At 38.1% G+C, this 17604-nt stretch overlaps 1 protein-coding gene across 9 annotated transcripts in view; it reads right to left on the reverse strand.

Annotated features, from left to right (window-relative positions):
* Nlgn1 (neuroligin 1) overlaps positions 1-17604 on the reverse strand; it is a 905434-nt gene that overhangs the window by 585648 nt on the left and 302182 nt on the right.

The following is a 17604-nucleotide window of genomic DNA, read 5'->3' on the forward strand; positions in this document are numbered from 1 at the left end:
CCTGCAGATCTATCTGAAAGAATCTGCATTAGCACGAAAATTAATAATATAAATGTACATGGAAAGGGATATAGGTTATGCACATGTAAAGAGGTAATTTCAAAAGTGTCCAAATCTTTATTATATAAATTTTTTTACATCACAGAACACATATTCTCATACGCAACGATTAACAAGTTCTCCTCCTCCCTTTAAGTGAACAGAGAAATGACTAAGCAGTGAATTTAGCATATCTGCATTGAAGGGGCTAAAAGTACTTGCTTATGAAGTATACAGGAGAGCCTACAGATCATAAACTTTATGTAGTATTTTGAGACAATATCTTTTTGTGTAGTTCACCTCGGTCTTGGATTTAAAATCTTCCCATCTTAGCATTCCAATTGCTGACACTACAGCCATGAACTTCCATAAGTGTCTGCCATAGTCTATTTAAAAATAACATTGGCTGACATCAAGAATCATGATAATCATTTTGTTTGTATATATAATTTCATGATGTAAAAGTTGTCATTTGATCATAACCAACTTGCTTAAGTCCCACTAATTTTGGGATGTAATTATCTCAAATAATTGCAAATACATTTAAATTGTTTCTCAGTTATATTTGATCTTCTAAAGACTACCAAGGTGGCATTAATACAACTGATTCTATGAATTCCATGTGCACCTTGGATACCAAATAAATGTTTTGTGGTAGAGGGTAATAGGTTCCCAGTATCTGAAAAGCATGAAGAAATTTGAAGAACCATGCCAGTTTCACTTTAGGACCAGTAATTGAGGTTTTCTTTCTTTCTTCTTACATTCATTTACTTTTTATATGTATGAATGATCTGTCTGAATGTATGTATGTTCATCATGTGTGTACAAATTGCCCATGGAGGCCTGAAAATGCTGTTGAACCTATTTGAACTCAGCTCCAAATGATTCTGAACCACCATGTGGGTGTTAGGAAATGAACCTGGATCCTCCACAAGAGCATAAGTGCTCTTAAGTGATAAACTATCTACCCCTAAGTAAGACATTCCTAATGAATATAATTATCCCTTTATTTTTATGATAAAACTCCAACTTTTTACCATAAAATTTTCTGTTATTTCTTTCATATTTCATCCCTTCTCATTAAATAATGTTTTCTCAGTTAATCCTTCAATAATATTTTGATTAGGTTACTCCTTTCAAAAGTATAAGTCTATCGTAGAATTTTAAAGTAGCAACAAGCTTTTGGCTTATCTGGAAAGCATTGTCCCAAATGGGCTCTACTCACTAAAGCAAACATATTTTCCAATGCTCTTCTTTTCTTCAAAAAAAATGTATTTGAGAGAAAAGATTGAAAATGAAAAGGAAACCCAGAAAATAAATGTTTTAGCAGGTTATGTGCTTTGAAAACACTTCACAATTGTCCGTTTCTTCACATCAGAAATGATACTCTCTCCAGCAATCCTGTAACTTCTCAGCACATTTTTCAAATGTGACTTCAAGCTTGCCGCTACATGTAGGTCACACATTCATACAGCTCCTACTATTTCAGCTTAAAATATGCTTTCAAAGGATCTTAACTAAAAGAGAAATAAACCTATACTTCTTGCACATGCATATGTCTACGGTGACCAGTGCTTTTGAAGTGGCTAGTGCCTGGTATCATAGACTTGAGGATTAATGCATGAAAGATTGAAAAATAAAAATGCCAAGGTAGGCCTGGGAAGATGGTTACATGGGTAAAGTGCATGATGATCAAGAATAAGGACTTGAATTTAAAAAAATGTCCAAGGGGAAGGAATATGTCTGTAGACCTGGAGATCCTCTAGCAGGAGATTAAAGACTTCCCATGTTCTCATAGTCTGGCTAGTTGGGCCTATACAAAATTGTATGCAGCTATGAACAAGAGAGGAACAACACTTGAGGCTATTGTCTGTCCTCCACACATGTGCTGTGTGTCATATATTGGTCTATAATCTCATAGAAGTATACAGGGTGTTTGGAAGAGTAGGAAGAGGAGAAAGAGATTATGGAAAGTTATTTCTCATCTATGAAAATTATCTAGATTGGAAAAACCCTCACTGCTAATGATTATCTGGTAACAGGAGAAACAGAAACAGAGTTCCCTCATCTTTAGCCTCAACGGTGATGGACATGAAAATACAGAGTAAATGCGTAGGGTTCAAATACCTGTTGTGGTTTGAATAGGCTTGGTCATCAGAAGTGGCACTATTAGGAGGTGTGCCCTTGTTGGACTAGGTGTGGCCTTGTTGGAGGAAGTGTATCACTGTGTAGGTGGGCTTTGAGAACTCTTAGTGCTCAACCTCTATTCATTGTGGAAGACAGTCTCTTCCTACTTCCCTTCAGAAGACAACGTCCTACTGGTTGCCTTTGAATCAAGTTATTAGAATTCATCCAGCACCTTGTTTTCATGCTTCATGGTTTCATACAGTGCCATGCTTCCTGCCATGATTTTAATGAACAGAACCTTTGAAACTGTAAGCCAGCCCAAAATAAATGTTTTCCTTTACAAGAGTTGCCTTGGTCATGGCATCTTTTCTCATCAATAGAAATCCTAAAATAAGTGCTCTTAACTGGAAGGGACAATGTCACAGTGATGGGTACCAACCCATCAGAAAAGTTAGCAAAAGTGACTTCCATATTGTCCAAGTATTCTAATGTCAAAATGACACACATTCTAACAATCACTGAATGACTAACAGTGCTATGATTAAATCACCCTGTTTCATGGCAGAGGTAAGTAAACAAGAATTATTAGTCATCAGACAATTCTACCATAACAGATTTTTTTCAACATTTCCAAATCTTCAATATTTTAGGCAAAACCTCTGCTAGATTTCTCCAGTCAAGTTTGTGACTCATCATATAAACTATCTATTTCAGAAGTAAAATGTTGACATTTCTCTGTTGATATTAGAATTTCTCAAAATTTTTCTTATTTACTTCAGTGAGCAACAAGTAGTTTACAGCCCACAATAAGAAACACACATCATTCCATTTGAACAGATCCGTACATGTAAGAACATGGCTAGCAACCACCACTGGCCATGTCTCTTACTCTGTTTTTTGTGACGTTCAGGTACAAACTTCAGGTCAAACGCTACCACTGACCTACCTCCCTAGCTCCTGACCATATTTTTTTTAACAAGAAACCATAAAGCCACTTTATACTTAGGTAAAATGTCAGACATCAAGATGTTGCCATCTGCCAGTCTTATATAACATGCCCAAAACCCTAACTTGTTCTTATGTTTCTCAAACTAAGCAGAGCCTAATAATTACTATGTGTATTTGCAAATAAGTGAAGCTCCCTGCTCTACCACTGTGTGTAAATATTAAAGGAGGTGACAACACAATATGTATGTGATTGAAGGGACAGTTCCACCCCAGTCTCTAATTGCTCTCAGGATCTGGATTGACAAAACCATAAGACATTCAACAAAAGACTCCATGTAGGTAGGCCTATAAAGCCTAATTATTTCTCACAAAGCAAACCATTCCATTTAAAATAAAAGAAAGCCATGAGCAATAAAGACCATGCCATTAACAATTAATCTTCTGCACACATGATTAGACTCAGAGAGATAAAGCAGTCTCTAAATTTAATGACGAACCCTGTATTTCTGGCAGGGTTCAATATTCTGTGCTAATTATCCTAAAAGACCTTGTACTACTTAAAAGTACTTACATTGCAAAGTATAACAGGATCTCCATGGCTTTGTGGGTAGCACTTAACATATAATTCTGAAATCAAAATATACTTGAATTTATGAATTCAAGAAAAATATATAGGGTATTTTGTTAGTTCTTAAATCTGATTTTAGAAGAAAATTTCTTGTTAATCATAATACTTACTTACACACTTAAATTTCAGCAATGACAATACTTAAAAGATGAGGAATACCTTACTAGGGCAAACAGCTTTAATTTTGAGGAGGAACTAACATAAATCTAAAGGTCCCAGAAAGAAAGAAATCTGATGTTCGAAAGAGGAAGGAAATTTGTCTGTACATCTTCCCAACATTTTTAGAGACTGTTGTTAAAATTGCGATACAAAAGAGGGTAAAATGAACATATTAGAATTCAGACTAACCAATGCTTGGATAGAGTGTATGAAATTGAATCATCATACCTCTAAGTAGAAGAGACTTGCTTTCTCTCAGGGATTTATATGAATCTGACTCTAGGCAGGGTATAGATATAACTTCGGTGAATGTTAATGGAACTTATCCATATATGCAACAGCTATAGAAACAGTAAAAACTGTGTCACTGGTAGTGCTAATATACAAGATATATAATATATATATCCTATTTATGTATATTATATATAAATAATCACTACAAACTGACATTTTTTATATTAACAACTTCATAGCCAGCCCGCAGCAGCTCTCTGCTCCCAAACCCCGTGGGAGAGAGACCTCACCGCCTGGTCAGGTGGGCACTCCTGAGGCTGCAGAGCGGAGGAGACCACCAACACTGCCCACCCCTGCCCACATCCCTGGCCCAAGAGGCAACTGTATAAGGCCTCTGGGCTCCCGTAGCGGAGGGCCCAGGAGCGGCAGGACCCCTGCGCCTGAGACACCGCCGGAACCTGAAGGAAACAGACTGGATAAACAGTTCTCTGCACCCAAATCCCGTGGGAGGGAGAGCTGAACCTTCAGAGAGGCGGGTGCGCCTGGGAGGCCAGAAGAGACTGCGCTCTGCGCACATCCAGACGCCAGAGGAAAACACCAAACTCGCCATCTGGAACCCTGGTGCACGGAGGCTCCCGGAAAGAGCGGCGCAGATCTTCCTGGTTGCTGCCGCCGTGGAGAGGACTTAGGCAGTACCCCACGAGCAAACTTGAGCCTTGGAACCACAGGTAGGACCAACTTTTCCCCTGCAAGAAACCTGCCTGGTGAACTCAAGACACAGGCCCACAGGAACAGCTGAAGACCTGTAGAGAAGAAAAACTACATGCCCGAAAGCAGAACACTCTGTCCCCATAACTGGCTGAAAGAAAACAGGAAAACAGGTCTACAGCACTCCTGACACACAGGCTTATAGGACAGTCTAGCCACTGTCAGAAATAGCAGAACAAAGTAACACTAGAGATAATCTGATGGCGAGAGGCAAGCGCAAGAACCCAAGCAACAGAAACCAAGACTACATGGCATCATCGGAGCCCAATTCTCCCACCAAAATAAACATGGAATATCCAAACACAACAGAAAAGCAAGATCTAGTTTCAAAATCGTATTTGATCAAGATGCTGGAGGACTTCAAGAAAGACGTGGAGAACTCCCTTAGAGAACAAGTAGAAGCCTACAGAGAGGAATCACAAAAATGCCTGAAAGAATTCCAGGAAAACATAAATAAACAAGTAGAAACCCATAGAGAGGAGACACAAAAATTCCTGAAAGAATTCCAGGAAAACACAATCAAACAGTTGAAGGAATTAAAAATGGAAATAGAAGCAATCAAGAAAGAACACATGGAAACAACCCTGGATATAGAAAATCAAAAGAAAAGACAAGGAGCTGTAGATATAAGCTTCACCAACAGAATACAAGAGATGGAAGAGAGAATCTTGGGAGCAGAAGATTCCATAGAAATCATTGACTCAACTGTCAAAGATAATGTAAAGCAGAAAAAGCTACTGGTCCAAAACATACAGGAAATCCAGGACTCAATGAGAAGATCAAACCTAAGGATAATAGGTATAGAAGAGAGTGAAGACTCCCAGCTCAAAGGACCAGTAAATATCTTCAACAAAATCATAGAAGAAAACTTCCCTAACCTAAAAAAAGAGATACCCATAGGCATACAAGAAGCCTACAGAACTCCAAATAGATTGGACCAGAAAAGAAATACCTCCCGTCACATAATAGTCAAAACACCAAACGCACAAAATAAAGAAAGAATATTAAAAGCAGTAAGGGGAAAAGGTCAAGTAACATATAAAGGCAGACCTATCAGAATCACACCAGACTTTTCGCCAGAAACTATGAAGTCCAGAAGATCCTGGACAGATATCATACAGACCCTAAGAGAACACAAATGCCAGCCCAGGTTACTGTATCCTGCAAAACTCTCAATTAACATAGATGGAGAAACCAAGATATTCCATGACAAAACCAAATTTACACAATATCTTTCTACAAATCGAGCACTACAAAGGATAATAAAGGGTAAAGCCCAACATAAGGAGGCAAGCTATACCCTAGAAGAAGCAAGAAACTAATGGTCTTGGCAACAAAACAAAGAGAAGAAAAGCACACAAACATAACCTCACATCCAAATATGAATATAACAGGAAGCAATAATCACTATTCCTTAATATCTCTCAACATCAATGGCCTCAACTCCCCAATAAAAAGACATAGATTAACAAACTGTATATGCAATGAGGACCCTGCATTCTGCTGCCTACAGGAAACACACCTCAGAGACAAAGACAGACACTACCTCAGAGTGAAAGGCTGGAAAACAACTTTCCAAGCAAATGGTCAGAAGAAGCAAGCTGGAGTAGCCATTCTAATATCAAATAAAATCAATTTTCAATTAAAAGTCATCAAAAAAAGATAAGGAAGGACACTTCATATTCATCAAAGGAAAAATCCACCAAGATGAACTCTCAATCCTCATCTTCGGTTGGTTTATATACATAGTGCAATTTCTAGGCTTGAAAGTAAAATGATGCTATCTGGTGCTGGATAGAGGAGCCTTAGTTTTTTATTATGGCAGCTTGCTATTTTTGTAACACGGTGATTTGGTTGAACACAATAAAGTACAGTAGTAACTGAAAAAAATATTTTTAAATGCTGAGGGATCATATTCGAATTGTTTTTGAGATAGGATCTCACTATGTGGCCTGGGCTATGCTGCTGGGTCCAGCTGAAATTTTTTTTCTACAGAAATGAATGAGGAGTAAAAACATAGGTAAAATGAAGGACTATTTTTTCTTTCTTTAAAGATATTAAATATTCAAGGAAACAATTATAGTATTTTGAGATTTATAACATTTTAGGAGCATAGAAACAGGACAAAGATACAGAGGTTATAGATGAATTAATAGTTGGAAATCACTGTAAAATATTTGAACAGAGACATGAGATTAACAGTAGAATGAGATTAAGCTTGTTTTGGTTTCTCTTTTTAGGGGGTGGGGGTTTCTCCAAATAGTCTCTTATAGCCCAGATAGTCTCACATATGTTATGTGGCCCAGAATGACTTTGAAATTCCAGTCTCCACTTTCTGAGTTCTGAGATTATAGGTGTGGACCACCAAACTTGTTTTGTGGAGTGCTGGGCAAGTTCTCTACCACAGCAATATCTGCAGCATGAACTGTCTCTGAAGAGTCATCCTTCAGCAGGACTTGGGACATACGAGAAGGAACAACCTAACTGATGTACAGAGGAAGGGTCAGTATGACTCGGAAACTGGTCAAGGAAAATGATCGGTTTTAAACAACACCTCAGTTTTTAGAGATAGGTGACAAAGAATGTATTACGATCGTTAAGAAATCAGGGATTCTAATGGTCAGAGCTGCTGTGGGAAGACAGTGGTCAGTCCACATCTGTATGCCTACCAAGCATGAGGTGTGGACAGGAGATACAGGCGGAGATCGGTGGCGGCAGTTCAGAATGGGGCTGCCTTTACTCATAAAATCCCAGGGCCTATCCTCAAAAGGTTACAGCATTTATGTGACTTGTTTTCAGCATATGCTGGCTGTATGGTTTATAGGAAATGTTCTAATGTATACAAGCTGTTGGCTAGAGAAATACAGACAAACAATGTTAAAGAGAGGCTTTGTAGGGCAGTGTGTCAGGCGGTCTCTTACTCCAGCCAGCCATCGCTGAGCTAAGGGCCAAAGCCATAAGACCGTAGGCTCTGAGCTTCCAGTCAGACACCCATCACCTGCTGCACTCTGTAGATAATGTGGTGCGGTGGTTTGTCGGCCCAGGGACTGGCACTATTAGGGCATGTGGCCTCGTTGGAGTAGGTGTGTCACTGTGGGGGTGAAATTTGAGACCTGTCTCCTAGCTGCCTGGATGACAGTCTTCTCCTGTTGGCATTCAGATCAACATGTAGAACTCTCAGGTCCTCCAGTGCCATGCCTGTCTGGACACTGCTGTGCTTCCTGCCATGATGATGATGGACTGAACCTTTGAACCTGTGAGCCAGCACCAATTAAATGTTGTCCTTTATAAGAGTTACAAAAAAAAAAAAAAAGAAACTAAAATGATTGATAAAGGCTGAAAAAAAAACAACTTCATAGAGGAATCCTCTCTTTGTCTTTGGAAAGGATTGTCAAAAGAGATATTTATTTCGTAAATGTCCACTGTCTTTGTGAAAGGCAAAAGCATCCTACTGGCACCCAAATGATGATGCTTCCAAAGAAAACCATTTTAATTTTATTTTTGACGTGCCGAATAGAGAGAGAAATAAACACAGTCTCAAAACCACAGGGAAGCTGAAGAATCTTTTTTGCTCTTAACTGCACAATAGTTAGTGTCTCCATAGAAACTGATGGCATTGGGTGAAGTGTTACCAACAAACAAGGGCTTCTAAAATATACAGAAATGTTTCCCAAGACAGAAAAAGTCGCACACATCCTCCTTAAAATGAAAAGGTGATGACTGAGCCTTTGCAAAGTAAGACTCACAGCTCAAATTTATATGATCTTTTAATAAAACTAAGTCCTTTTTCGTCATTATTCTATTCAAAGGTCATATGGGAAAAAATAACTCCTGGCATCTGGCAATAGATGGCTTTGAAGGATTATGCCACTTGGCAATTTATAATCATGCTTATTTGTGTTTGTGTTCCAAACAGGTTACCAGGGAGTCCAGCCTTCCTCATGTGTTCAATGCGATGGCCAAGCCTGGTAATTAGCAGATCATTCAGACTCTCAATTATAAGTGACTCTCCCCCAGCCCTGTACCCCTGGTCTCTCACTTGCTTCTACCCTATTCAGCCATCGCACTATTGCAAAGTTCTTCAACATTGACTTTTACCCACCAAAAGTCTTACCAAAATGCAGAGGTGGAATATTGGCAATTAAGGGTGACTGATTGATCTAAGAGCCTTTCATCTCTCCAAACTTACCTTTACTTTTGACATAACTAGATATAGTCTCTTTAGCAAACTCATTACCTTGCTTTTCTTATTACTCAAAGGGAATATAGAACTTTATCATTAAAATACTCTCCAGCTCTATTGGAAGAAATTACGAAGAGGCTCAAGGCACTGTCTAATTAAAACCATGGATTCTGTTTGACTGATTAGACACATTAGGGTAAGAATTTCCTAGTTCTTTCCAATTAACAATGGCTACATTAGTGCATTAGAACATCTGTGATGTATTGCCATGTGGTTCGGAAATCTTGAAATCTAAAATCCATCTCATGGGAATAAATAGAACTGTCAAGATCACATTTTCAAAAATCACCAGAGGAATCAATTGTTTTCTGTAAATATCTTCTAAAGGCTATTTTTCTAGTTTTAGCCCACTTAAAGGGTTTATAAGTCTTTAGCTAGCTTCTGGCAGTGCCTTGCACTCCTAGGTTTCTGGCACCACCTCCTTGGTTTCTATATCCATTAACACATAAGCTTCACTGACAGTGACCCTCTTTACCTCTCTTTATCAGAATCCTTGTGATTATAGTGAGGCCATCAGTTTAATCCCCATACCAAGGGACATAACCTCATCCACAATGTCTCTTTCACTGTGCAGTTAGGAGCCACACACACTTGTCTTGCCCACAGGCTTCATACAGCTTTAAATAGATTTCCATAGAATTTCTCTGAAACTGTTGTGAATTCTGAACTTTGAGATGTCTAGCAGCAGGCTAGAGAAGCACCTTAAGCTACAGCCACATACATCCGTATACTTAGAAGATAGTATCTGTGTGAAACACAGCATTCTCTACAGTAAATATATGGTGGCAAAAGACATCCACTCCCAAGTACAGCTTAACATTCAGCATCCTTCTCTCCAGCTTCTACATAATTAGTTTGGCGTTTCAGTTGCCAGTTTCACCTTTTATACAAATTGCATTCAGATGTATAGAATGAATGTGATAGAAATTGGGCTGTTAGAATGGAAAATGTAGAGAGCTGTTTATTCCTAAAGAGGGTACATCTAAAAATGCTCTTACTTATGAATAAATGCTATGCAGAGTCTGAACAAAATGACAGAATTTCTGCATTCGGTACAAGAAACTCATTATGGGATCATAAAGCACCAAGGCTGTGATCCTTCATAGCATCTTAATAATTGAGTTTGTTCATATCTTCCCGAAGACTATAAAGTACATGATGGTTACATTGGGTTCTGCAAACGTCTTCTCTCAGCTTTAGAAAGTTGATGACCCAAGTACACATAAATAACAAAACCATCTTCTGTAACACATAGATGTAACTAAGACGAACTGATCTGGCTTTTTTGATTATTATCAAAATTATGTTTTCTAAGAAATTGAAAGTTGTAAAATGTAAGGGAATATATCACCTCTGTAGTTATAGTTAACATGAGAACATTCATAGGAATTTCAGAAAGTACACAATAAAACTTTATATGCTAGGTTGTCTCCCAGGAATATGTGGTTTGTGCACTTGAAAAATCTGATTTATTTCTCTGGTCTATATTTACTCATTTATTTCCCCAGAGAAGAATAAGTAACTACATGGGGTCCTATCTTGCTGCTAGCAAGAGTGTGACTTTGTTGTGCTTGGTGGGTGACTAGGTCTGTTTCTTTACAAATTTCTATGTGACTTATCATTCACTGTGGCACTACATGCAATAATTTTATGTCACTAGCAAAATTATCTCTTCTGTTTCTTTTCATCTTCCCATCTCACAATAGCAGACATTCCTGCCCCATACCCATGCTTCATCACTGGTACAGAAGAGCTCATGAACTGTCAGACAGTTCATAGTACTTACATCAGTCAATCCTCTAAGAAGTATCTATAGTTAATGTGTTTGTGCTTGCTTTTGCCTCCAAACTTAAGCACATAATGCATTCTGCCATGTTATATGACCACTTTTCCACAAAAAGACACCAAATGTTGTAGTGCCATGGAGAGTGCACTGTATATACTATGTGTACACTAAAATAGTATGATATAGGGAGGAAGAATTCAGAAAAGTGAAGACTCAATGAAAAAAAGGGGCTCCTCATTACCTCTCTCTATAAATGCCAAGTGCGTGTAACATCCTGCCTATAATGCCAGCACTCACAGGGAAGTTAGAGGATCCCAAAGCTGGCAGGCTACACATATTATTCAATGTGGAAATCATTGCATTCAGGTGAAAGAGACCTTCATAAATATATAGGTGGAGATAAATCCAGGAAGACACTCAATGTCAATCTCACATGAGTGCGCGCGCGCACGCACACACACACACACACACACACACACACACACACACACACACACACACCACAGGGGCATTCAAACAAGACACTTAAAAACATTCTTTCTGTGACTTAGTTCACTGACAGAGGAAACTTATTAATACTGTCAACTTGATAAAGTTTAGAATCACCAGAAAAAACAATCCTCTGAGAATATCTGAGAAAGATTTAGGGTAGGCTAACTGAGGTAGACAAATTACCTTAAATATGGGGAACACCATTCCATTAGCTAGGGTCCCAGAATGAATAAAATGAAATAAGATAGCTGAGTACCAGCATTAATTATTGTCTGCTTCCAGACCATGGTGCAGTATGTCCAGCTGCCTCAAGCTCGTCACCAGGACTTCTAAACATGATGGAGTATACTTCAAACTGTGAATGAAGATAAACCTTAGTTTCTTTAAGTGGAGGTTGCCAGTCATTTGCCATAGCAACAAGATGGCAGCAAGCACACTGGTGTTTATATCCACCACAAGAGCATCATGTTCATAGAATCCCTAAGAATGCAGCAGAGCATTTCATTGCTGCCCTTGAAAAGGAATCAGACCATATGGCTGCCCTCATGACACATTTGGATAAGAATATCAGAGTGGAAATTAAGGTCAGAACAAACCAAGAGAGAAAATTTGACAAGAGTAGACTAACATATTTAATGTCAAGCGGATTTTAGATTTGGCCTAAAGTTTATAGAGGTCCTCTTTAAACTATGTCAGTGACATTTAGTTTAGATTCCTTTATCCTATGTTCATGCTTTGTAAATGATAATAAAATTTCAGCTTGGAAATGAAAAACCCATAAGAATGATGGAATATAGAAAAACACTAAAGTGGAAGCAACATCTCTTAAAATCTTTTATGTTAGAGAATTATGGAAAATATGTTTCATATGTAGAAAATCAAAATCAACTTTAAAAAATTACTAGACATAATTGTGTTATTAAAATACAATATATAATATATAAATATAATGATGCACACATCATGAATTTTAAAAGTAAATTATGCATTTGTTCATTTGAGCAAGTTCTATATGTTTAAATTGTTTCTAATTGTATATGTGTGCATATCTGTATGTGTGTGTCTTTATAGGTTATGTATGTGTATGAGTACACGTGTGTGTGTATGTGTTTGTGTATGGATGTATATGTGAGTGTATGTCTATGTGCATGTGTGTGTCTGTGTATACTGTATATGTGTATATATGTGTGTGAGTATGTGAGCATAAGACTGTGAGTGTATGTTTGTAAGTGTATGTATGTGTCTCTGTGTGCATGTTTGCACTTGAGTGTATGTGTGCACACATGTATGAGTGTATATGTGTCAGAATATGTGTGTCAATGGATGTGTATATGTGTGTATTTGTGTGTGTATATGTTACACACATGAGTGCAAATGCCCTCAGAAGCCAAAAAGAAGATACTAGATCCTCTAGACCTGGAGTTACTGGATTTTTGTAGTTGTTCCATGTTCTATACTCAAATGTGAAGATTTGGACCTAAGCCCTGCAGACACTTAAGGTAGGTGACTATTGCTGAAGAACCCTGCATGTAGGACACAGGGCTGAAATGAATCTAGCCCACAAGCCTCCTTCCTCCTGTCTTGCTTTCCTAATACCGCTATACTATGCAAGCTGCCAAGGGAATGAGACAGCCAGGTGCTATCCAGCAGTGATGTCTGTGACCCACACACTGAGCAGCACGCTGAGATATCCCTAAAGCTGTAATAGGGGCACTCCTGTCTCCGCAGTAACCACAATCTGAATATGGCCCTCTTAATAGGAGAGAAACTATACTTGGTACAAGAAACAGCTGAATTCACAGAACCAATAAGGTCAACATATCTTAGAAAGGATACTATTAATGTCATTTTCTAGGCCAACATAATTCTGAAACTTATCTTTATATATACAAGAAAATGTTCTCATACGTCATGAAACAGAAAACCAAGACTGAACACAATTCAGAGATCAATGAACCATGAGAATCATTCTATGTCTTCAATACAGCCCTTGTACCTAAAACTCAAGGAATATTATGGGAGAAGACCAGGAAGACTGGAACTGGCATAGGACAAGAGTTCTTTGGAGAGACCATGCCTCCTATAAAGAAACAAATGAAATCTGAACAATGACAATATCAATAAACATTTTGTTGTGGAAATCTATCAAAATTGTTGCTTAAAGCTGGATAAGATAGGTTTTGCCTTGACTTTCTTGATCATACCAAATGGAACAATGCATATTTTTTCCCTGAGATTTCTTCAGCAAGGTTTAGAAGTATTGTCTATTAGATTTGTGATAGGAGAACTGGATTTGGATTATTGAAAGGAAACATGGAGTCCTTGTATTTTGTTTTAAAGAACTTAAAACAAGTCTGGTATATTGACACATGCTGTTGATCCCAACACTCAGGAGGCAGATGCAGGAGAATCTATGTTTAAAGCCAACACCATCTACACAGTGAGCTTCAGGCCAGTGAAGCCTACAACATGAAGCCCTATCTCAAACAAAACTGAAAACACAATTATTAAAAAAAACTGAAATAAATTTTGTTTTTGGTTAATATGTCCAATGATTCTCTAAATGTAAAAACTAATTTCCTCTCAATGCACAGGGAAAATAACACTAATACACTGAATAACAAGATATTTTACAAATCTTATTTTGGAAACATAATGAGTTTAAGTGTGGACAAAATAATCAGAATTTCAGATTTTCTTTCAAAAAGCAAAGGAACAAAACCTAGCAAAATGTTGCTCTTTCCTGTCAGATCTCTTCTATATGTTCTGCAGAGCATAATACAGAATGAGATGAGTGCTGTGAACTTGATATATGTGGATGCTGGTAAATTCCGTTATTTTGAACCATTCTGATACAAGCAAGTGAGGCTTTATGCATCAAAAGAATGTCTGCTCTCCATGTCTTTGATGCTGCAGAAATCCATTAGGTGGCCACTGTTACTGAATAGAGTGATCAGAAATGTCTCCTACTTCACATCAATGAAGGAGCAGAAATTTGAAAGAAGGTCTGCACCAGCACTAGTCGTGGTTGCACTTGGAAAGCAAAATAAACCTTGCATCTGACAATGCAGTTCTAAAATATGAAGTCATTCTTGTTTGCATTTCCATTTGTTGGAGGAAATACCAACACTATTATCATCACCTTACATTTACTGAATGCCTCAGAGTTGTATAATAACCTACAGAGTACCACAACGCAGCCATTTTTTGCAACAAAGCACTGACTCCCCAGAGGATATATGATCCCAACAAACGAAGTTATGGAAACAGTTTTAAGTGAATTAAAAAAGCATACACTTTTTTCTCAATGTTTATGCCTTATTTTAATGATTTCAAATCAGTGGTAGCAATTCAGTTCACAAGGAAAGACATTAATATGACAATGACAACATAAAAATTAAATGTACTCTTTAAAGATGAGGGATTGTATAGACAAGTATAGAAAAGGGTCTTACTTAATAAGAGAGTAGGCATAAAAATATTACTTGTGTTCATCTCATGATGTCCCTCTCTCTATTAACAATAGGAATTTTAAGTTACCTTTTGGTTCTTATTAAAAACACTTTATGAAAGCAAACAAACAAAAAAATCCCTAATAGTTCATTTACAATTATCACCATCATCACCATGAACTTCTATTTTAATGTTGCTAATTTATGTTCCAGAATAAGGACCCAGCCAAGAAAGCACTATCATTCTACTCGTTAATAGACATAGATACTGATCATTGGATTGGAAAAATATTCACATATTTTTAAGGACAAATAGCCAAAAAATGAGTAAACAATATTTTTAAAAAGATGGAGCCTTACTCAGTGACGCACCAAACCCTGTCCTTCTAGGACTGTGCCTTGTTCACTGTGCTATCATATGGATTTGAAGAGGTTAGAACATGAATATGCATGATGAGTAAGTGATCCATAAATATTAAACATGCCGAATCAAACACGTGTGGCTTTGATCCATTCATATATTAAGATGACATGGGAATAAGCAGGGTACTAATGGCGGTGGCGCAAAATTACAGGAAAGCAGAACTATGTCCTCATTAAAATCCTAGTCAGGTTACAAGCATACCTGCAGGGTCTTACTCTGATCATATGTTTAGTATGTACGTGTCCACAAAATAACTTATAAGTAAGTTATTATATGCAAGTTTATAATGCAATCATGGAGACTTGCCTGCCTTACAAAAATTCCACTTATATTTTCCACTCTATATAAGACAACATCTCCTCTTTAAAAATAGTTTATTACTTCTTTGAAAATTTCATGTGTTTTAATCATACTCACTCTACACTCTAACTCTTCCCAAAGCTACATTCCCTCTCCTTTCCACTCAGATTTTTATTGTTTTTTACCTTTTCCTTATTTTTATTGGATATTTTATGTATTTACATTTGAAATGTTATCCCCTTTCCTGATTTCCCCTCAGGAAACCACCTATTACACTCCCTCCCCTTGCTTCAGTGAGGGTGCTCCCACTCACACCCACCCACTCCTACCTCTCCACTCTGGCATTCCCTTACACCATGGAATCAAGCCTTCACAGGACCAGGGCCGATTGATGCCTGACACTACCATCCTCTGCTACATATGCAGTTGGAGCCATGGGTCCCTCTGTATGCACCCTTTGGTTGATGGTTTAGACCCTGGGAGCTCTGGGTGGTCTGGTTGATTGATATTGTTGTTCTTCCTATGGGGTTGCAAACCCCTTCAGCTCCTTCAGTTCTTTCTCTAACTCCTCTATTGGGGTCCTTATGCTCAGTCAAAGGGATGTTTGTGAGCATCAGCATTTGTATTTGTCAGGCTCTAACAGAGCCTCTCAAGAGACAGTTAATAGGCTCCTGTCAGCAAGCACTTCTTGGCATCTCTAATAGTGACTGGGTTTGGTGGTTTCATATGAGATGAATCCCTAGGTGGCACAGTATCTGGATGACCTTTTCTTCAGTCATTGTTCCACAATTTTCCCCTTCATTCCTTTAGACAGAAGCAACTCTGAGTTAAAAATTTGTAGATGAGTGGGTTGCCCCATCCCCAAACTAAGTAGTCATCCTTGTCTGGATATGGTCTCTACAGTTTCTCCCTCCCCTTTGTTGGGCACTTCAGTTAATATCATCCCTGTTGCGTCCTGGGAGCCTCTTGCTTTCCTGGCATCTGGAACTTGCTAGCGGCTATCCTCAGTTCCCCATTCCCCATTGCTACACACCTAAGTTCAAATACCTGACCCTGTGTATTTCACCCTTATCTCCTTCCATACGTGATCCTGCCCCCTTTTCCCTCCCCCAACTCTCTTCCTCCCAAGTCCTTCCTATCTTCTATCTCCCATGAACATTTTGTTCCTCCTTCTAAGAAAGACTGAAGCATCCACATTTTGGTATTCCTTCTTCTTGAGTTTCATATGGTCTGTGAATTGTATCTTGGGTATTCCAAGCTTTTGGGTTAATATCCACTTATCAGTGAATGCATGCCATGCGTGTTGTTTTGTGACTAGGTTACCTCACGCAGGATAATATTTTCTAGTTCCATCCATTTGCCCAAGAATGTCATGTAGTCATAGTTTTTAATAGCTGAGTAGTACTCCATTGTGTAAATGTACCATATTTTCTCTATCCATTACTCTGTTGAAGGACATCTGCGTTTTCAAAAGCTTCTGGCTATTATAAATAAGGCAGCTATGAACATAGTGCAGCATGTGTCCTTGTTATATGTTGGAGCATTTTTTGAGTATATTCCCAGGAGTGGTATGCAAAAGTACTCAATAAAATTCTCACAAACCGAATCCAAGAACACGTTAAACCTTCATTCACCATGATCAAGTAGGCTTCATCTCAGGGATGCAGGGATGGTTTAATATACAAAGTTTATCAATGTAATCCACTATATAAACATACTCAATCATCTCACTACATACTAAGAAAGCATTTGACAAAATTCAACACCCCTTCATGATGAAAGTCTTGAAAAGATTAGATATGCAAGGTCCATATGTAAACATAGTAAAAGCAATATACAGCAAATCAGTAGCCAGCATCTAACTAAATGGAGAGAAACTTGAAGCAATCCCACTAAAATGGAGGAATACATAAGGCTGTCCTCTCTCTCCCTAGCTATTCAATATAGTACTCAAAGTCCTAGCCTGAGCAATTAGACAATAAATTGAGATCCAAAGGCTATAAA

This window comes from Rattus norvegicus, chromosome 2 (genome assembly GCF_021556685.1).
Source record: "Rattus norvegicus strain SHRSP/BbbUtx chromosome 2, alternate assembly SHRSP_T2T, whole genome shotgun sequence".
Classification (NCBI taxonomy): domain Eukaryota; kingdom Metazoa; phylum Chordata; class Mammalia; order Rodentia; family Muridae; genus Rattus; species Rattus norvegicus.